Source organism: Chamaea fasciata, unplaced genomic scaffold (genome assembly GCF_029207755.1).
Source record: "Chamaea fasciata isolate MVZ Bird 193981 ecotype frontalis unplaced genomic scaffold, bChaFas1.0.hap1 SCAF_3, whole genome shotgun sequence".
Classification (NCBI taxonomy): domain Eukaryota; kingdom Metazoa; phylum Chordata; class Aves; order Passeriformes; family Sylviidae; genus Chamaea; species Chamaea fasciata.
Window position 1 is genome coordinate 17,690,521 of NW_027094088.1, and position 22,123 is coordinate 17,712,643.

The following is a 22,123-nucleotide window of genomic DNA, read 5'->3' on the forward strand; positions in this document are numbered from 1 at the left end:
CTTGTGTGAATCACCCTCTTCATGCCTCACTTTTTCATCTTTTTTGTGAGAAGATAGCACAAACCCTGTATCATGAGGGTGCTGTAATTGAAAAGATATTAAAACTGAGAGACAATTAAACAACATGCTGATGAAGCAATGTAAACACAGAAGACAGATAAGAGCTTAGCCTTTTTAAACTCATTTCCTCTTAAGAGACGAATCCATAGGCTTATCCTATGGCCATGGAAGTACACTGGGACTTGTCTTCACACCCAGGAGAACTTACACTAAGGACAGACGTTATTTCAGTTTTTTTCCTAAAACTGGAAAATCTTTCCTATTTAGCATGACTTCTGAAAAGAAAATAATGTAGTTCACTAGAAAGTGGGAACCCACTCCCCCTGGGTGTTCTTCCTTTGGAGTATTTGCTCATACTTCTGTGGTCGTTTTTGCTAACAGTGTCCTTTTCATCAGTGTTCTTCTCTGAAGAGACTCATTCATAATATTCTCATTTGGGTACACACACGTTCGCCCCCTTGACACTCCAGAAATCCGCAGTTCCATTCCTGCCCCAGCACATCAGAAGGCTGTTTAAAAAGCCCCAGGAAGTTTGCTCAGACATGCTATTTTAGGAGACCTGGACTGGGTCTTGGAATTTTACAATATTTAAAGGATTTGGCACCGTGACTGTTTCCACACCAGGCCACGTGTGCCGTCAGAACGCGGAGCGTACTCCTCATGAGGGAGGAATAAGCTACCTGCAAGCTGAGCAATAAAGAGGAAGGCCTATAAAATGCTTAAGAGTGGCTGCAGTAAATGATTTGGGGAAGACTGACCCAGTCAGCCAAGAGCCTGACCCTGAAGAGAGAGGCAGGCCAGGCTGCAGGTGGCCAACCACAGTGCACACGCAGGGGACACATCTGTGCCCTGTGAGGAGGAAAGGCACACAGGAAAGTTTGTCTTGCCTGAGGATGGGTTATAACACAGTTTGGAGTTAGCTGAAGGGACAGAACTAAACTATCTTGTTCACGTTACAGCACTATAGTGCACACAGCTGGAAGCCTGACTCCTCCTCTGCACAACTCCACTAGGCTGACATGTGTTACACTCCTAAAATCACTGGGAGATAAAAGGGCTGCCCAGTTGTATCAAGCCTGAGGAATTAAATCAATAACTGCAGTTTTCTACAGAGCTCCAATGTACTTGGGAGCTGCCAGAGACGCCAGAGATGCACCTTTTTAGTCCATCGTGCTGATACTGTGGGGAGGAAGCAGCAGTAGCACTCTACAAGCTTCATCTTTCTCAACCAACACGCAGCCTGGGACATCTGCACAGACACCACTGACTGCCCTCAGAGAGCTGCACCCGGGACACTCTTATTAGTAAACAATCATTTCTGCCACTCAAGTTACTCCCCATGGGCTCCTTGCTGGGTCCAAGATTTAGGAAGGATCCATGACTCACCTCAGGTTTGCATGTACTCAGTATTTGCAAGCCCTTAGGAAAGAGGCCTGACATTATAAATTAGGGACCATCAGGAATATCTGGAGAAAAAATATTTTACAGAGTAGCTTGCTGCAGGTAACCATTATGGCTGGGCTGTTCTACCTTCTCAATTTTCAGTGAAATGTATTTCTTGGATGTCTGTTCTCCCATGGGAGCAGGACATTTATCCAGAAAGTGGCTCATGATTCACATTCGTGAGACACAGCAATGGGTGATGAAATTCACTGAACAGACCTGCATCAACAGCAGCACAAGAGCGGCTCTTCTCAGCAAAGCCTCACCTTTCCTATTGCCATGCTGTAGACTTCTCAGATGGCCTCAGAATCCAGAGTTTTTAACTCAATAACTTACTGCTCTCTTGGTTTTGCCTCTTTGAAGGAAAAGCTTAGCAGGAGAAACTCTGAAGGGATACACTCGTACTTCACGTATAGAAGAAGCAGCTTTTCTTCCAGTGACCCTTTGGTAGCCCTTACTGAGGCTGAAGATCTCAGTATCCCCATATCCTGTTGACTGTGTTTCATTGGCGTGACAAAGCAGCACATCCTGCCTGAACCTATGAACCTGAGGCCAGACCTCATCTTGAGAGCTCCAGGATGCATGCACTGATAATGCCTGATGATCTACCCCAACTCTTTGGTGCCTTAGTCCCTGAAATGTGGCATTGCAAAATGTCCCTCTGTTCTGGAATGTAGGTCTGGAGGCAGAACCTTCACTCAGAGCTGCTACACCCCCAAAACACCTTCCACAGCCAAAACAGCACAGATTTCAGACAGGAGCTGCTGGGTTTACTCTGACTTCCTGCAAAGACTAGAGATGTATCGAGCCTCAGTTTTCAAAGTAGCATCTGGGATCAATGCAAACCTTTGTCACAAGTGGCTCAAGGTGCAAGGCTCAGGCTGCCTCCCACCGAGATCCAGCAGCTGCGCACATCTCTGACAGACTGATAGCTGTTTACACAGCAGTAAATATTTTCTTACCCCATCTATTTATACTTTCATGTCACTTCAGAATTATTTATGTTTTTATTTTAAATCGAAGATACCAAGAAGGCTATATAATTCTATGTGTTACTTCACAGTTTGATAGAGAAAACATGACCTAGAAGGGTAAGAGTCTGAGAAGTGAGATGTGATTCCTTTAGCAGAAAGATTAATTAAATAAAATTCCTCAAGATCTAATCCCTCCCCCCCAACTCCCACTTGGCTTTTGTGACTGCTCTGCATGTTTCAATCTACCCACTGAGAAGTCATTGAAGGGGATAAAGGTTGCAGCCCACCTGCCTGATACCCACTGACTTTGAGGAGGATGGGAAAAACATCTTTGACTCTTTTTTTCTTCCAGACTTACGAGAAATAAACACAATCAGTAAGTTGGTAACTGGTTTATGGATGTTTTGGCTTTCATGAGTCATCTGAGATGTATACCTAAGAAATATGTGAATGGTTGTAAGCTGGATGAACTGAGGAGGATAAGTCTTACACAATTATATTGTGGTAAAAAGAGAACCAGTGACCACAAGTCATAAGATAACAAAAGGACTTGAAAATCAGAGAAAACTAGAGGAAAACAAAGAGTGCAAAGGAGAACAAACAGGCCTTTTACATTTTAAGCAATCTAAGACCTGACCCAGCTTCATCAATAGAAAGATATTATGGCAGTTCCACAGATATTTTAATGTTTTTAAAAATGCATTTTTACTACACCTTGAGTAGATTAATCCTGCAGCAAGAAGTATAATCTTTGTTTTCCAAAATCTTAGCCCTTCTTGCGAAATTTTTAAAAACAGTATTAGATCTTGATGGAGCAAATCAGATGATCTCAGAGCTGGACCCGCATTTTTAAAATATACAGCTGTCTATGAATTCCACATCTAAAAAGGAAAAAATTACAGAAAGGGACCAGCACTGTGACTCACAACTCAAATCTCCCTTACAAAAGAGATGTCTCTATCCCTTCCCAAAATGTGAGTCACAATTCTCTGATTTGTGACTGAAATCTGCCCTCTGGTTCTCAGAAAATGGTGTTTCTAACACAGGAGTATCTAATGATTAAGGAATTGCAAGGCCTCTTGGAGAAACAAAAAGGGTTGCTAAACCCAGGTTTCAAGCATGACCCCTAAAGAGAAGACATCCTTGTGGATGAATGTGGGATGGGAAAACAAAGATTCAAGGACTGGTCTTGATGAGGCACAATCTCTATGTTTCCCTTGAGACATTAATACAGTTCCACAGTCATAACAGAAATTCATTTGGCAACAGAAGCTTATCAATATGTATTTTAAATAATTTCCAGGTTTTGATGCCTCCAGGAACTTATTCAAAAGTTGTCTTGGCAATCAGGCACTTCTGTTTTGCAAATCAGAGCCTCAAGCACACAGGAAAATCAACTACCCAGGAACTGCTCTCAGCAGGAGCCCTGAGCAACATCTGCCCTGCTACATTACCTTCCCCATTAGCCTCCTGAAATTAGGTTTGACTTTGCAAAAAGGAGTGTGCAGGTACCCTTGTCAGCTCCAGAGGCATGAGACAGGAATGGCACTTTAATGATCCACTTAAAAGTAATGAAACAGCCATTTATCCTAATTGGAGGAACACTAATTATATAAGAAAGTGGCACACTCTTAGATGGCAGAGTGCAAATGCTATCTAATCAAACTTAATGAATAGGTAAAGTGTCCTGACAGAGCATCTGTGCATCACTCATGCATTCCTGCAAACAGAAGAATTAGCCTGTAGGGAGCTGATCTGAAACTGGAGGTTTTAAAATGGAAGGTTAATTATAGTGGTTAGATACATGCTCTTTATCTAAAAACGCGTTCGCACCACGAGCCTCGAGGGATGGTTTTTCTTTTGAAAGAAATGAAAGTGGCTGGAACACGAGGGTACATCCAGTGTGGAAGGCCTGTCGTGGTTACCGGGAGCATGTGAGGCACTCCTTTCTACCCATGGGATAGAAGGAAGAGGCTGGAGATGGCCTTCAAGTAAAGACAGCACTGCTGGTAAGTCACAGGGGTGAATCTCATGCTGAAATGTCTTTGTTTTCTCTCTAACTGGCTCCCAGCAAGCAGAAGAGAAAGGCCTTTGGCACTGCTGCTGGGAGGAGAAGGTCAGTTCCAGTGTCTTCCCAGCCTGGCAGGCTGGAGGGCAGCAGAAGCAGTGTATGCCCCTGGGCTGGCATGAAGGACCACAAAAAATCCTTCAGCCTCCATCCTTCAGGACAGCAGTGGGGCCACTTAAACCAGGCTCTGAATGAGACCTCATTTGCTCTGCATTAGCCAGGAGAAGGGTGGCTGGGATGCAAGGGCTGGGAATGGACATGGAACACGGACAAGTGAAGAGGTCCTGGAGAGCACATTGGAGATCAGCACTCCTGGAAGAGGAGATTATTATTGCAAAGGGGCACAGGGATCTTGCCTTCAGCAGTCACAGAGGATGCATTTCTATGAAGTGAGTTGGGCTTTCTATGAGCTGTTCATTGATGGGATCCCAACAGCTATGAAAAAAAAAAAGAAAAAAAATCTTTGACACCTTTTAAAAAAACCTCTAATGAGGAATAGCAGTGAATTGACAAAGTTGAAACCTCTGCCAATGAAAGGAAGTCATCAGAATTTGCTCCTGTGACTGAGGTACAATGTTAAAGTCAGAAAACATTTACCCTCAAGCCACATTAGTCAAAGCCTTAAAATATTAACAGAATTGGCTGCATGGAAGTCCTGCAAACAGCACTGGGTTTATACACTGAAGATGCCAAGTAAACACACAAGTCTTGACCAAACAAGTACTGCACTGATAGCTCATCTGGAAAAAGGGAGAAAAAAAAAAAAAAAAGTCATGAAGGATGTAATAAAACTCCAAGCAAAATGAGCTCCCAGCCAAAAAAACAAAACAAACCTCAACAACTCAGGGGATAAAAAGACATTCACAGCCTCTGAATGCTTACTGAGATTAGACATAAAAGCCTCTTCAACTTATCTTGAGTTGTGCTTTCCTCTTAATGTCAAAGGGTACGCTGCTGCATAGGAAGATGTTTATACCCTCTCATGGGAAGCCAGAGCCTTCAGATAAGGGAGTGTCTTTGGAAGAAGAGAGCTTTAAAGACTTGGGAAGATAGCCTTTATTATCAGCCAACCCTCTATTGGGTTGGTGAGATTCCTGTTTGATTTGGCTGCAGACTCTAGCCTCAAGTTCCTGCCCGAGCTTTTAATAGAACAAGATCCCCTGCAGGAGATCTGAAAAAGGGTGATGGGTGGAACGTGTAAATAGCAATTAAAGCAAAAGTCTTGTTTTAAAAAAACCCTCCCCTAAAAGACATTCTGTGCTCTTCCCAGTGGCCAAGGTTGGCGGGCTGACAAGGCCGAGCATGCTCCACAAACCAGCTCAAGTTAAATGTGACTTGCCCAGCTATTTCAAACTGCAGATGACAACACAACCCTGACATCACTCTTTCTTGTCTCATGATTAGAGGCAATTCAGCCAAAAGGACAGACTCCTTGACTGGGGTTCAAGAGTGTGGGGGGTTGTCCTGGCTTCCCCAGCAGCCTGCTAGGTAATCACCTTGGGGCACCTCCGCTGCTTTAACTTCATGAACTATTTTTGACTATTTTAACTTTCTGAACTCTTTTTGAATAAGAAGGTCTGCATTAGGTATTAGTATAAATTCTTACAACAGTGGGGTTTGTTCCATATAGGTTGGTAAGACTACCTAGAAAAATAAAACAGCTAAGCAAACCAAACTTGGATTGGGGAGTAAGAGCCCCCCCACATTCCTTCCTTCTCATCATGGAATAGCCTGGTCAGACTCATCTGAGTGTGCTCAGACTCCATTTACTGCTCATGTTTTGTGACCTTCCCTCACCTGTTTTTCAGTTTTTCGCTGTACTCTTATAAATCATGACTTTCTCGTCTCTCAGCATTTCAATCAATACATAAAATGTCAGATGAGATAACTGGTGCTCTCTCAATGCACACTAATGTAATTTCATAATGTGATTTCACTTTGCAGAGGAAAAAATCAGAAAAGCTATTATTGGAAGAGGAAGAACCAGGTAATCGATAAAGGGCACTTTAAAGGCAAAATTCTTAGAACTTTGAGTAAAATATTTTGCCTTTGGATTACACACAGTGGCTTCTGTGACTTCCATTCCACTTGCACATGCTACAAACCAAAATTTGTTCCAAAACCTGAGCACCTCTATAACTGACCTTGGACAAAGTATCCACTGGGATAGCAAAGAATCACAGGACACTGAAGTGCCAGTACCTTGAGAGGTCTGTTAGGCCATGGAAGTTTTTCAGCATCTATGGTAACTTTTTATATAGCATTATTATCATGTGCTAAATGAAGTTTATATAAGATTTATATATCAGGTGGAAGTCATCACAATCCAACCCATCGTTTTCTGTCTCATTTCCAAGCAATATCTGACATATGGGATGTATCTAAGGTGAAGTATCTCCAAGCATGACAGCACTGTACAGAGTTCTTGAAGAGCAACAAAGTGCAAGGTGTGAAATACAAAACTTTGGGGAATAATTAAAGAATTCATACAGGAGGGAAAACAAAACAAACCCTCAAAAATTCAGGCTGTTGTTTTCAATCTGTTCTTCAAAAAAGACAAATCCAAGATACAGGCAAGACCCAGTCTCAGTCCTGCTGGCTCTGGAAGCAGAGCTGTGCAATAACAAGATGAAATTCTGCTCATGTGTCTGCACATTTTCTCTCCGTTTTTTCATGGCTGTATCATTCCACTGATATTTTTCATTTGGGATTCTAGGGAAGAGGGCTTCAGTAACGAGGTAGTCCCTTCCAGGAGGAGATCAGAAATGTCTGGGTGAACTGTTCACAATGCATGCCATGTAACAGCAGCCTGCAGTTCCTGAGTACTTTGTAAACTTCCCTCTGTTCCCTGGAGGATCAGCATTCTCCTCCCCCACTGCTCAGACCTGAGACCACAGAGAAATTGAATAGGACAAGTCATTGGAAAAGTCAGAGTCTGGGCCATAATCACAATCCCTGTGTTTCTTGCTTTAACCACCACGTGGACCATCCAAAATCTTTTGACAGAAAAATCAATTAATTCCATTTTTGCTCAGCTGAGTCATCAAACTCAGTTTTTGCCCAAGAACTGGTTGGACACACTGAGCACTTCAGAGGGAAATACAAGTAACTTTCTGTGATTGCAATTTCACTGTACAGTCTTGATGACCAATCAGTCTTGTTTCAACTTGTAAAAGCTTTTCCTTCATAGGGAGGGAGGTTTGGTCAAGATTTTAAAGTCATTGCTTTGCACAGTTATTCTTATAACACCCCTAATTTCCAAGTGCCTTTGCCAAGGAAAATATCATAAACAGGTTTTCTGTGAAACATGGAAATAAGCAAAGAAGCAGAACTAAGTATTACTGGGATAGACTAATTTGAGATGGGAGGGAAACTGCAAACAGAAATTAGGGACTGCAGCGAGGGAAACTGGAACAACGCTGTACAGACATCTTGATGAGAATCAAAACTGCCCCAAAAAAATCACTGAAACCAGAGTGATCTCAGATATTTTTTAGCATTGATAAACTATGTGAATGCCAGCACCTGCACAAAGTAGCAACTTTTCCTAACAAAAAAGGAAAGCAAAGGATTCGGGAGATGCAGGCACCTCCACATAGAAAGATGGGCAGTATGGGAGAAAGAAATGCATTTTTTTTCACATCCTCTGGTGCTAAAATTACCAGGAATCCAGTCTTCACTGGAGCTGGATTTCCTCTGTAGTTTCTGCTCACAGGGACTTGCATTGCCAAGCATCAGGCACACATGGCAGAGCTGAGAAGTCTGGGCAGTTACTGGTTTTAATTGTTACCTGAAAAAGTGTGGAAGGAGTCTTCACCTTGAGGTGACAGAGATAAACCAGACAGCTTGGACACAGTTACAGAGACAACTTAATGTCAGTGTGTGCCTTAAAGCAGAGAAGGTTATGTGGGCAATTTGACACAGGCATACCTGACATTCTTCCCAAATTGGAGTGAAAAGACCAGCCTGTGATTTATAAAAGAGGAGACAAAGCTGCACAAAGGCTAGGGGCAGGAAAGAGATCAAAGTCTTAAACAAAACAAGCTTTTCTTATCAGATTGAGGTGCCTTTTTTCTTTTCAAATAACATTTTAAATATTAGTTTCCAGCAAAAATCATATATTCAGAATCATCCTCTGAAAAAAAATGAACCCTGGATTAAAGAAGCTTGTCTCTTTTTTTTTTGTTTTGTTTGTTTGATTGATTTCCTTTATCTCTTTATCTCTTTTCCTCTTCTTTCACTTTTTTCAGTGGCAAAATGGAAAGACTTAGAAAAAGAGAAAACGTCAAGCAGCCACAAAGAAATGTGGACATTTTCTGTATAAATGCTGGTGATATATTTTGAATTAATAACGTGTTTATGCGGTATGTAAAGGCCTTCAAAACTGAAACATTTTAAATGGTAATATTTCTATCCTCAGCACTTCACAAACCCTGTAATAACACTCTGAGACATACAAAGCATTTCTGACATTTCAAAATCGTGCAAACTGCACTTGAATAAAATCATAGCAATAACATTTGAAACAAACAATAATCCTGGAGGTCCGAGTCCCTGGATTCAGGTATCACTCAGCATCACTTCGAAAACAAAGAATATAACATGATTGTTTATTTATTTTCTTTCCAGCTTCTCTTTTTAAACATGACATTTAGGGGGGTACAGGGGTCACTGTTTCTTATTCCTGCCTAGTGCCCCGCACTGAATGCCAAGCAGAACAAAACATTTGCTACTGCCAATCCATGGCCAGACACAGCTATAGACAGTAATTTCCAGAGTTGATAAACAATGTTTATTTCATTAAATGGCTACATTTCTTGTATTCATGTTTTTCTTTAGAGTTTTCCAGTTCAGCCATGTTCTGAGGTTTTTGCTCAAAGATCAAGACTCCTGAAGATTGCTGTTTCTGACAACCCCACCCACTCCAGGCCTGTGACTCTGTTAATTCTCTCCAGGCTGCCAGAAGGACAAGGTAGAACAGCAGTCAGTCAGAAAGACACACTTATTTTCATCTCTCACGCAGCTGGTATCTGAGAAGAATATCTCTGTGAGGCCCTAAGGGCAACAAGGACTTTGATTTATTCCAGAAACTGCTTTCTTAGACAAGTTGCTCTCTTGGCAAAATTTAGAACAAATTCTTGAACTGTAAAGGCCTGGGAAAGGTTTTGACTTCCTGCTTTACTTGAAGAAATATTGTTTGCACTGTATTTTGTGTGACCCTCTCAGCCCCCCAGCAACAACACTTAGCATTTCCTGATGGCACATCAATCTGTTGCTTTCATTGTTCAGAATATCAATAACTATTATGCAAGCACAAGACTGAAGATTTTACTTATTTCAAATCCTCATTAGCTTCAGTACCAACAGGAAAAGGAAACTAGGGCAGGAAAACCCTGCAATTACTGTTGTGGATTCCTAGGAACATCAGTCACACCACATCAGTACAGTGTCTTCCTAGCTCTTCTCCCTTCTGCTTGGATATCCTCTGGCAGGGAACAAAAGCTGGATTAGACATTAGTAGGAATAAGAATAGTGTCTAATATTACACTGGCTAATGAAAAATGGCCAAAGGTATCGACTGTCATGCTTCAAGGGGATAAACTGACTGCCAGTCATGAAAAAATAGTTTCCCTACCCCCACCCATACAACACCTCAATGGGATTACAGTGGGAACACATTCTGCACTTAAACCTTTCTTGGAACAGCCACACCTGGGAGCAGTGTCAAGGAAAACCTTGACCAGACGACTCACTCACCCCTTCTGTACCTATAGCAGTGGAAAAAGCAGGCAGAGCAGCAATCAAACCGAGATAATGAAGGAATTTTTCCTTTCCACTTGAAATGCTGGCAGATGAGCCACAGATGGCTGCGTGCTGCAATTCATGCCAACACAGTAATGGTGTGTGTGAAGGCACTCCAGTTACTGTGCAGCATATTGTCTGCACAGCCACCAGGGTCCCGTGTCACAGCTCTGCACACACTGCTTAACTCCACTTGTTCCAATCACTGGTCCTGCAAGGTCAGGCTGCCTTCATAAAGCCTGGCAGTTCTTCCTAACTCAACACATTAAAGCTCCTACCCACAATACACACTCTGAGAGGCAAATCTACAACTCAGGCTCTCCTATTCTGTCTCTACATGTGCCCTTTTTACTCTTTCTGTCAATATTAAATACACCTCTGAGGAGTCACTTCTGTCTCTGCTTTATTTACCAGGCAGAAAAAGGATTTATCTGGCTGACAGTGCTATAGATTTAACCCCTTATCTGAAAATTAGGCTTGTCTTATTCATGTATGGTTTTTAATAACTATAATCATGCAATCACAGTGGAGATGTAATTTCTGGGATGCTGCCTTCTCATGGAGCTCTGCAAGTTCTGAATCAGGAGTAGTTAATATGAATGTTAGTCACCTAGCTCTCCCTAATTCTTTCATCTATTCCTCTCTTTAATAATATTTCCTTCCAGAGCTGACCTTATTTTTATCTGTAAATTGTGGAACATCCACAAAAGGCTGCAGAAGCAATCCAGAACTAAAAATGCTTGACAGCCAAACCACTTGCCTTATTTTGGCATTCTTTTCACTATTGCCCTATCTTTAATATTGCAGAAATGAAGCAGATACCATGTAGCGCCTTCTTCTTAAAAAGTTGGGAGTGAAAGACTACAATTTTAGAAACTAATGTAAATCTGAGCTTTCTCAAGTAAAATGTGCTAATGTGTTTCAAAGCTTCAGTTGACCTGAACACTGAGTAAACACTGTAAGAACAAGATTTTAAAATTCTTTGTAAAAAACATTTTTCAACTTTTATGATCAGATCTAACATTTAAAGAAATCCAGCGGTTTGCCTGCTTATTTAGCTTTTTTCTTTTTTTTTCTTTTTTTTTTCTTTTTTTTTTTTTAATACACACACTTACATATGTGTATATAATCATAGAACTTTACCAGAAAAACTCTTTCTCACTTATTTTCTCCTCACAGAAAAGGACAACTGTAGATTCCAGAGTCAGAGAGGTTTTTTTCAAAATCTAAATCAAATGATAGCTCTGACATAAAAATACAGAGGTGTGCAAGAAAACTGCTCGTTCCTAAGAACAAGAGTAGATCACCTGTATTTCCTAACATCTGTATTTACACACTGGAAGATTCTGAACTGGAAATCCAGTGTTTTTGTTTACAAAGAGCACATAAGATTTATAAAGTTTTTACTAAGATGCACATTGCACACAGAGCAGCACTACCAGCTGTCCTGGGTGAGTGCTGTCCGATGCCATGGATAAACTCCACGCCTTTTCCTGTTAAAAACTACACACACAAACAAATGGGAACAATAGATTGGTGAACTGAATCAAGCTTTCCCAAGCCAGCACATGGTTGAGGGCTGACTGTTGGGAGGAAGATAAACTGGATTTGAAGCATCAACACAGGAAAGACAAGAGACAAGAGCTGGGCTCAGAGCCAGGGACTACCAAATCCATTGATTCAACCCTATCATGACACAGGTAATGAGTTACCCTGAAAAGGAGATGCTCTTTCCCTAAAATGCAACTCCTAAAGACCATTGCATAATATGATTTCCTACAGAAGCCAACACTGCCTTATGGTTTAATTTCCACAGCACAGAGATACGTGTGGGAGCTCAGTACTGAAGGCAGGATAGATAAATCAGGCCAGAGCTTGTGCTGTCCCAGCTGGATTCCTTTGGTGGCTAAGGGGAGCAGAGCACATATCTCAGGTAAGGCTGTCTGCCTTTTCCTTTGTCTGTCAAACAGAAAGATTCATGGAAGCCCCTTTGCCACATTGCAATCTCAAAGAAGATAGAAGTATGTCAGCTGTTCCTTTGCTTTTCCAACTTTCCCATGTTATTCCAGTTTTAGGTCTCAATCTGCTTGTCTGTGAATTTACAAGAAAGAGACTATGCTGCAATGTTAGCAAAGAAAAAAAGACATTGTAACCTCTGAAAACCTTCAGAGGGTGATATTCAAGTTAGGTATGATTTGCTGCCCCTGAATTAGGACCTTGGGCTCTCTGGACAGTCACTGGGAGAAGGCACACATGCTTCCAGAAGGTTGCACCTGGATTGCTTGTCTGCAGAAAACAAGGGGAGTATGTCTCATGCTGCTATTCCATAGTCAGTAGCTTCCTGTCCCACATTTAATTTGGAGCATTTTGCAGTGAGAACAGAGGGATTTCAGGCAACACAGCACCGCCCAGGATGCACATCCTTTTCTTTATGACAGCAATCAGCTCTGGGTGCTGCATCCATACCCAGGCAGGCTGGAGCTCCAACATCTCCCTTTACTAATCCACTGTATGGAAAAATTTGGTAGCTATGAGTCAAATTCTCAGTTCAGATCATCAGCTACAAATCAGCCACTGTTGTACAGAGAGGGGATGGAAAGACTAAATCTTTTGACACAGTTTCTGTCTGTCTTTCCCATCTCCCCTCCTGCTGTAGGAGAGGCTACAAACAAGAGTTGCGTGTAGTTCAATACACTGAAATACGACTTCAGACCCTCTGAAGTAAAAACAAACCAGTCTGAGAGCTGCAATCACTTTGAGGAAATCTATATTCAGCCAGGCACACCTAAATGTAAAAACATGAGGAGGCTGTGGCTTCCTCACTGTCTGGGTTTCCTAAGGAAGGGCGGAACCATTTCCAGATAGCATGGGCTTGGGTGGAGGGGAGTGGGAAGACACCAGCAGCAACACCTGACATGAATCTTTGCTCTTCTGATCTCAAAATGCAATGTGAAACCAGAGCAAGTGCAGAAACTGAAAACTCCAGCAGGGTTTCACATCAATCTGGCTTTTCAGGATACACTATTTTAGTGTATCAAAACCCAGGAGTGAGACAGCAAACGTCAGATGTCAGGACGATTTCTGAGATCAGAAGACACAAGAGGTTTAAATTCACAGCCCTTATATTTACAGTCCACCTCAGGAGCTCACAGCACTCCTGCTCTTTTCCCAGACCCCAGGAGGCAGAGGAGGTGACCACACAAACAACAGCTACCTTTGGGGCAAGGCCACTGAAATAAATGAATACCACCAGCTCTTCCTCCACTTAACAAGGGGCTCCCAACAAGGCTGCACACAATGTTGAGAGCAGCAGGGACTCTTCCTCAGTGGAGCCTCTTTGCAGGCAGCAGCAACTGCAGGGATTTGAGGAACACCAGCACCAGGAGGGAGCCGCTCTTGGCTGCCCAAAGGAAGGAGAATAACTGCAGAGTAACACAATGGCAATGGCCAAATTTAGATCTAGTATCAGACAGATAAATTGCTGAGAGTTCTAATCCTCAAGGGTTACATGGCCCAGTGTCCCCCTGCTGCACAGGCCAAACCACCTGCTCTGCTGCTTGAGATCAACCCCTCCCTCTGCTCCAAGCACTAGGAGAGATATAATAGTAGGTTTTATTCAAGTTCTGTGTCTAGAAATACCCTTAAAAAGCAGGCATACACAGGCATAAGTGCAGCCCCATGGAACTGGTTGGCCCCTTGCAGCATCATAACCAGCTCTTGTCCTTTAGGATGCAAGTTCAGGTGCTTTGAATCATCTATGCATCCAGGCCTAGCCTTTCAAATTCATTGTTTTAAAGGCCTCATGAAATACAATCACAAAGTACTAAAACTGGTAAATTAAATCAGAGCTTATATGTCTCCACTGGTCTTGCCCATTTATAAAAAATACTGAAGTAATAATAACATTAAACATCAGCTATAATAATAGGCATTTAAGCCTAGCATGTTATTCTAGCTTTTATATATTTAAAATAAATATGAATTTAAACATAAGAGCATAATGTTTCTTTCACAGCACCAAAGCAGAAATAGATCAGACCAACTTTTACACTTAACGGGGTGAAGTGAAAAATAAATAAGTATGAACATAAACAACTTCTTAGCTACAAAAACCTAACTATTTATTTGGAACAACCAAACAATCCCAGCCCATACACACAGTTTCAGCAGCACAGGACCAAAAGGACTTACTTCATTGATTCCATTGATTTCCATTTTGAGTTTTGAAATATCTATGCTGGGAAAAGTTATCAGCTTCTGTATTCAGGGGACAAACAGAAGCAGAGATTTCAACCTCCCTTCTCCATTGCCCACAACAAACCAGCATCTGGCCTAAGCCAAACAGGCACACTCACATTCTGCCTTCAGAGGTGGTCTCAGTTTTGAGCTGCTCATTCAGGAGGCACTTCAGTTCCCATCCAAAGTCCAGACTGGTGACAGCTGAATTCACTGCACTGGTGTACCTATGAACCTGTGTAACAGATACCAAGTGCAGTATGTAAAAGTTATAGCTCTAAAAACTACTTTGATGTACTTGAACAAGAACCAGCAAGACCTGCTGCACCACTTAGACGCACAAGTTTGTGGGCTTGGATGAGATCCCTCCAAGGGTATGGAAGGAGCTGGTGGACATGCTCTCCAAGCCACTTTCTATCATTTACCAGCAATTCTGGCTAACTGAGGAGGTCCCAGTTTTCTGGAAGTTGGCAAATATGACTAAGCCCATTGCCAAGAAGGGCTGAAGGAGTCTGCAGGGAATTGCAGGCCAGTCAGTCTGACCTCAGTGCCAGGGAAACCATGAAGCAGATCAGCTGGGTTGCATATGCAGGACAACAACAGGGGATCAGGCCAAGCCAGCACGGGCTTTGAAAGGCAGGTCCTGCATGGCCACCCTGACCTCCCTTGTGATGAGGTGACCCACTTAGCAGATGCGGGGAAGGCAGTGGATGTACTCACCAGGACTTTGGTAAAGCCTTTGGCACCATTTCCCATAGCATTCTCATGGAGAAAAGAGCTGCTCATGGCTTGGATGGGTGCACTGTTCACCAGATAAAACTTGGCTGGATGGCCAGGCCCAGAGTGGTGGTGAGTGGTCACATGCAGCTGGTGGCCAGTCACCAGGGTGTTCCTCAGGGCTCTGCATTGAAGGCCAGCCCTGTTTAATGTTGATGATCACTTTATCAGTGATCTGGATGAGGGGAGTGAATCCTTAAGTGCTGTGTCCAGTTCTGGGCTCCTCATTACAGGGGCTGGAGCGTATCCAGAGAAGGGCCATGGAGCTGATGAAGGGTCTGGAGCACAAATTCCACGAGGAGCAGCTGGGGATGTTCAGCCTGGAGAAAAGGAGGTTCAGAGAGACCTTTTCACTCTCTACAACTGCCTCAAAGGAGCCTGTAGCCAAGTGGGGGTTGGTCTCTTCTCCCAGGCGACAAGGAATAGGACAGGAGGGAATGGCCTCAAGTTGCACCACAGGAAGTTTAGACTGGAAGGTTTTTTTTCACAGAAGAGGTTGTCAAGCACAGGAACAGGCTGCCTGGGGAAGTGGTTGAGCCACCATCCCTGGAGGTATCTAAAAGACGTGTACATGTGGCACTTGGGGACATGGTTTAGTGGTGGCTTGGCAGCGCTGGGTTAACACTTGGACTCAGTGATCATAAAGGTCTTTTCAACCTAAGTGATCCTATGATTTACTGCAGGTTCATTTAATGCTCCCTTTTCAAATACTGCTGTTTTCAAATGCACAGAAGTTCCCATTCCCTAATTAAACATCAATCATATTGTACACGCTATTGTTTGTAACTCTGTTTCATGAATATTACTCTGAGATCAGAAAAGTTACTGTCATCTCAAATATTGCGGTTTAAACATATTTTCAAGACATTTAGTCCCTCGGTGTAGTGTACAAGAGTATTTCAATACAAATAAGAATTTGGGATTCTCTCTCTCCCCCCTGCTCTAAGGTAATTGAAGGTTTTATATCTAATTTATCCAGTGCACCTACTGAGCTGTCTCAAATTCTTGCATACAGGCTTGAGTACCTTGCAGTCAACACGTATTAGTTCAAGTCCCGTACTGCTTCTCAGCTGCAAATGATGAAAAGGCCAGATTAACACCTGAATGATAGTTTCATTACGACACCTTATTTTGGTAAGGTATCTTTCCCCAGTCCTTTCATTTCACATACTCAAACTTCTCTGGAAAGTGATACCATCTAGAGTTATCAGAGGAAAGTTCCTTGAATTCTCATTCAACAATAGCATGTTGTTCATCTGGGACATATTAAGCAAGGTGGTTTTAAAAAGTCCTTACAGAATTGAAAAAGCAGCAGAGTTTACCTCCTGGCAAGCCACTGTAATCCAAGTACTACTCAGTTTTATGTTGTTTTGCTTAATACTTCCTGAATTACTTCTTTTAAGTTTCTTTGTATGAAGGTTATGCTACACAAAAGAAGGTGAGAGTAAGTTATTATCTGTCATTTATGTTACAAGACTCATAATGCCTGTCTTTGTGAGGATTATACTCTTTCAGTGCTATGCCAAATAAAACACCTCCATGTAATGGAACTACCTACTGCTCCAAATATTCAAACTGGTGTCAGTGTAACACAGCCCTCTCTATTTCTGCCCTATTTTGTAGTGCAATACTGCTGTGAAGTTTTAAAAAGCTGACATATTATACTCCCCAAATGTAAATAAAGCTTCTCTAATAAGAAAGGCTCAAAGAGATTATGCTGTGCAACTACAGAAGCTGTACTTCAGGAGCTCGAGACAAAAGGAACCAACAAAAGGAGAGATGGCCTGCTACAAGCAGTTTTATGAATGCATGGCATACAGGGAAATTAGTTACCCTTAATGTACACTAATGACAGAACGAGCTCCATTTGGCTCTTAACAGATTCAGTACTATGTCAGGAAACAAAGCAAGCTGTCAGGGCATAGAGGAAAGGCCCAAAATTTTAGGGTCAGTTAAGACAGAACCCTAACAAAGAACACAGAATAGAAGAAAAGGTGAGTAATAGACTTGGACAACCTTGCTGATGTGGCAGCCATAAGTTCAAGTTCCATCAGATTGAAAAGAACATTTTTTAGGCAAAAGGTTTGATGATCAGCCATGGCATATCAGGCCACTTGGAAAATTTTGGGACAATTATCATATATTATAAAAGATATATTTAAAACATATATTTTAAAAATATATATTGAAATGGACTATTTTTTAAGAAAAAGGAGAGTTTCTAATTGGCACTGTGGGATGGCTCCAACAGATCTCTCCATGCAGCGCAGTGCTAAACCTGTTTTTCTGTGCTGTCAAATCTTTTCAGGAGTGAGTTCACATGCCTTCAGTTGCCAGTTTCTGTTCATTTTTACCTGGACTGTAAGAACGTCGATGGGTTCTGCTTTTGCACATAAACATCTCTACTCAAAAGTGGATTTTGGGCCAAACACTTTGGAATTTTTATGAGAGCCAGTAACTCAGCAGTTGTGATACCACTCTTTCTTATACTAACACAGCTCAAATAACTCCAATTAACTTACCTCTGATTTATACCACTAAAGCAAGAGGTGAATTATTGCTCCACCACACAACACACTGAAGGGGCTTTTATTCCCAAATGGAGAACTTTACCAGTGAAGGAAGGGGAGAGGAGGAGGCTGATGCAGTTGCTGCCCCTCTGCTCCCCACCACGCTGCAGGTACCTGGCTGCTCCTCTGTCAGCTTCTGAACACTGCCACCACAGCCAGGTGATCTCAGGTGACCTGCTCTGAGGGGTGAGTGAGAGCAGACAACCAGAGGTGCCACCTCGTCACACAAGCTGTCCTCACCTGTCCTTCACTTGTCCTGAAAATGACTTCAAATACACATAAACTTAGTAATAATTTCAGTACATCATCAATCTTACAATTTAAACTACGACATTTCCAATTACTGAATAATACTGTAAAAATATTACTGTATGCAGAAGACATAGCTTAGGTCAAATTTTTAAGGGCCTGCCATTACTGAGTGTGTATTTTAGTCACACTGTTTTCCAAGGATCAGGGCACTGTAATAAAGCCAGCATTACTAACTAGTCAGCCATGAATGATCTGCTCCTTTCCTAAGCCACAGGGAAACGTTCTAGAATTGCTATTAAGATTAATCTACAGACAATTTTGGTTAAGGCTTTACAAGGGTTTAAGAAGGTTTGTTTAGGCCTCAAAGCAAAGCCATCTGTCTGCTCTAAAGACTCACTGCTGGAAGGGTTCAACTTTGAACACTGCCACCATTGTGGCCAGCCCTCAGCAAGAGAGCAAGTGTTATCCTGCTGCTTTTAAGAAGACAGATGGGCATCAGTTTTAAATTAACAGCTTGGGAACTAGACTCAACATACATTTCTAACTAACAGAATTTAAATGAAAGCAACAAGCAGCTGTTTCTCTGGAATACATCTATCCATTTCCAGGTAAAGTGACATTGATCAAAACCTAAAATAACAGAATCCAAACCCAAGCTAGACATACTACTTTTAATACATTTCAGGTGCACCAAAATACTCCAAATTACGTGTCTGCAGGAAACACCTGACTCCATGCAACTTTCTGAAGTGGGGATCTTAGGAAAAACTCTTGGAATACAGGCTGCCAAGTAAAGGGAAACAGCAAAGTCAAGAGTCCTTGGTTTCAGACTGCTTAGTATTCAGACAGTATTACCTAAAAGCTGCAGCCTCTCTAAGCTGTGCATGATCTATGTCACAGGCTCTGCAGACCTCAGAGACCTTTTTCTGATAAAGTTAGTGAATAAATAGTCAAAGGATAACACAATTAAAGTGAGGGTAGCTCTGCAACAGTGACATTGGATCCAAATTCATGAGTCTGTAGAGATCTGTTAAGAACTCAGAGAAGCTCTTGCCTGTCTTCCAGACTGTAACTTCTCCAGGCTGAGCTTTTTATTGCAAAGGCGAGACTTGTTTAGCACTGTGGGAATATGCAACACTTAGTAGGATGGTGTCCCAGCTCAACATCATAAATCCAATGCTGCATGTATAGGCACTTCAGATGTTATTGGCAGAAGTAAAATTTAATATACCTTGCCAGCATGTGGAAAAAATTTAAGGTCCAATTCAATTAAGTCAGTGTGATTCTAGCCTGAATCACCCATCTGCTACCTGTATTAAGTAGTATAACATTCTTTGTATAAATAAAACATATTCAATTTTTATCACATTTGACATTTCTTACAGTGCAAAATTTTTGTCATTTGTCAACCTGTATTTTTAGAGCTCTCTTGGACTGACTGCCAGGGCTTCATCTGGCAAAATGAGGGGTGTTCCTAATTCAAAGCACTTCAAAGCAATTCTCCCACATCAGTTCTAAAGATCAAATTAAAGTGATTATGGGTGATTGTAAAAAGATGGATTTTAATTTTCTTTGAAAACACAAACAATGAAACAGTAATTTAAAACTCCTTTACATTACTTTATCAGCTACCTACCCACCCCCCAATCCTTTATATGAGGTAGCTGCATCTCCAGTGATTATTTGTTGAGCCGGGTTCAATATTTTAAAGAACTTAGTGAAACTTTCATCTTTTTTGTTAAACTGATCAATTTATTACCCACGCTATAAATGTGGCTATAACCTGAAAAACACAGATCCTAAGGACAATACAGATAACTAAGGTATCTATTATGCTAAATATAATTTTTTTCCTCTGGGTAAAGCAAATTTAGCACATTTGAGGCAGTTGGTCTCAGATACAAGCCTCACTCTCAGGAATATTCGTACTTGTAGTCTTCATTCCTGAGGAAAGCATACCAGCAACTTAAGAGCCACAAAGAGACCACTGTCTTCTCACATAAAGTCTCTTTGCTTCCTTGAATAATCAAAGAGGTGTCACTTTAAAGACTCCCTACATGTACAAGTTACCATCAAGTCTTTCCTAGACTTTGGAAAGGCAGAAAGCTCACCTGTCACATCTGAAGTTACATGTGTCATCACTGGCAAAACAATTCCTAAACATCCCAGCATAAATTATCCATAGAAATAAAGCTCTGCATCTTCTAAACCCAGGACCATGTTACTTCCCGGAGGAAGCACGAGGCAGTGGCAGGGCCCTCACCCCACCTGGGCAGCCTCCAAGAGAAGCACCTCACTGAGCCAATCTGTGTGGTGTGCACACATCCACACCCCCCATGAAATCCCAAAGCAAGGGAGGACCTCTGACAGAAAATTAGTTAATGGAAATTCCAGTATTTTAAGCTCATCAGCTTCCCTTGGGTCTTGGCCATCCCTGGCAAGTCTTTGAGATATGTCTGAGCAGGATGTAATGGTTCTTGTTAAAATTTTCTGGAGTGGAACAGAATTCCACCTATCCTTGCGTGTTCCCAGTGGCCTTTAAAAACTTTATTATTAGCATTTATTTATTTCTCTCCTGGACTTTCTGGGGCTAGAGTAATGCACAGCCTCATCAGCCTTCATCTGTCACTGGAACAAATTCCTATTCTCTTCCACTCTCCAGGAGTTGCAATGGCTTGGATTTTAGAGTCTACACCTGAATTGACACAGATGTAGCACACACACACACACACACACACACACACGGTGCTACATCCATAAGTATCAAACTTATCTAAGTCAGTGATTGCTCCCTGTCCAGCTAACTGATTTGGAAAAGATAAAGCAGTTTGCAGAGAGGAAATGGCAAAGTCACAGAAGGCAGATACAGCAATGGTCCTGTTCACTAGCCAAGCACATTAGTTCATTTTAATCTTTCCTATGAGCACAGAACATCAGAACTCCTTATCTGCCCCATTTTTCTCACTTTATCAGCCTTTAAGAACATATAGATCATCATGGAAACAGAACATTAATCTCTGTCACTTACATCACCATTACAAAACTAGTTATTAATACAAGCGATCGAAGGTGGTTTCCTTACCCAGAATGCAGGATGGAAAACTGGCTTAGGGACACATCTCATTTTGAGCTCATCAGTTGACAAAGTTCTCTGTTCTGTAGATGCATTGCCTGGGGACCTCCCCAAAGGCCCATGTCTCAAAGCTGTGAGTGACAGCTCATGTGACAGGCACCATGGTAAGCATAATGTGCTGCTTTGACAAGGTCTGACAAACTACCCTCAAGCACGTATGGTGAGCAGGGAAAAAGCTGGACAACAGCAACAATCCAGTTTATTTCTTGTTCCCTTAAATGTCTTTGATTGCTAGCACTGCAAGTGTTAGCTTGTAATTTATGGCATCTGTAGTGCACAGAAAAGCCTTGAATTGCTCTCATTACAACCTAAAGAATGAGGTTCTAAACTGAGTGACAAGTTCCAAGGTAACTAAAACTGAGTTTTATTTTATAACTAAGAAAGAATGATGCTCTTCTTAAACCATGTAAAACTAATTTAGGTTTTCCTGTAGATTTCAACCTCTTCTAGTCACAGGGTCATATAAGCACTAACATCACTAGTCCCAGCCAAACCAAAGTGGTTTGTTGCATGATGTGAACCTTCTGCATGCCTTCAACATGAACACTAGGACAGAATTAGCCAGACTTTTCCTCCAGTGATTCATTACACACTGAATACCTGAGATCACATCTGCCCATGAAATCTATCTTCCGTGTCTCATAAATCAACATCATCAGCATAACCAAGCGATGAAATGAAGAGAGATTTGCCATTAAGGTACACAGAAATTATGACACGCTACACAGTTCCAGCTCTCAAATCCACTCTCCCTGACTGACAAGACCAGCAAGTATTCCTATGATTACCCACAGCTATCATGTGACTA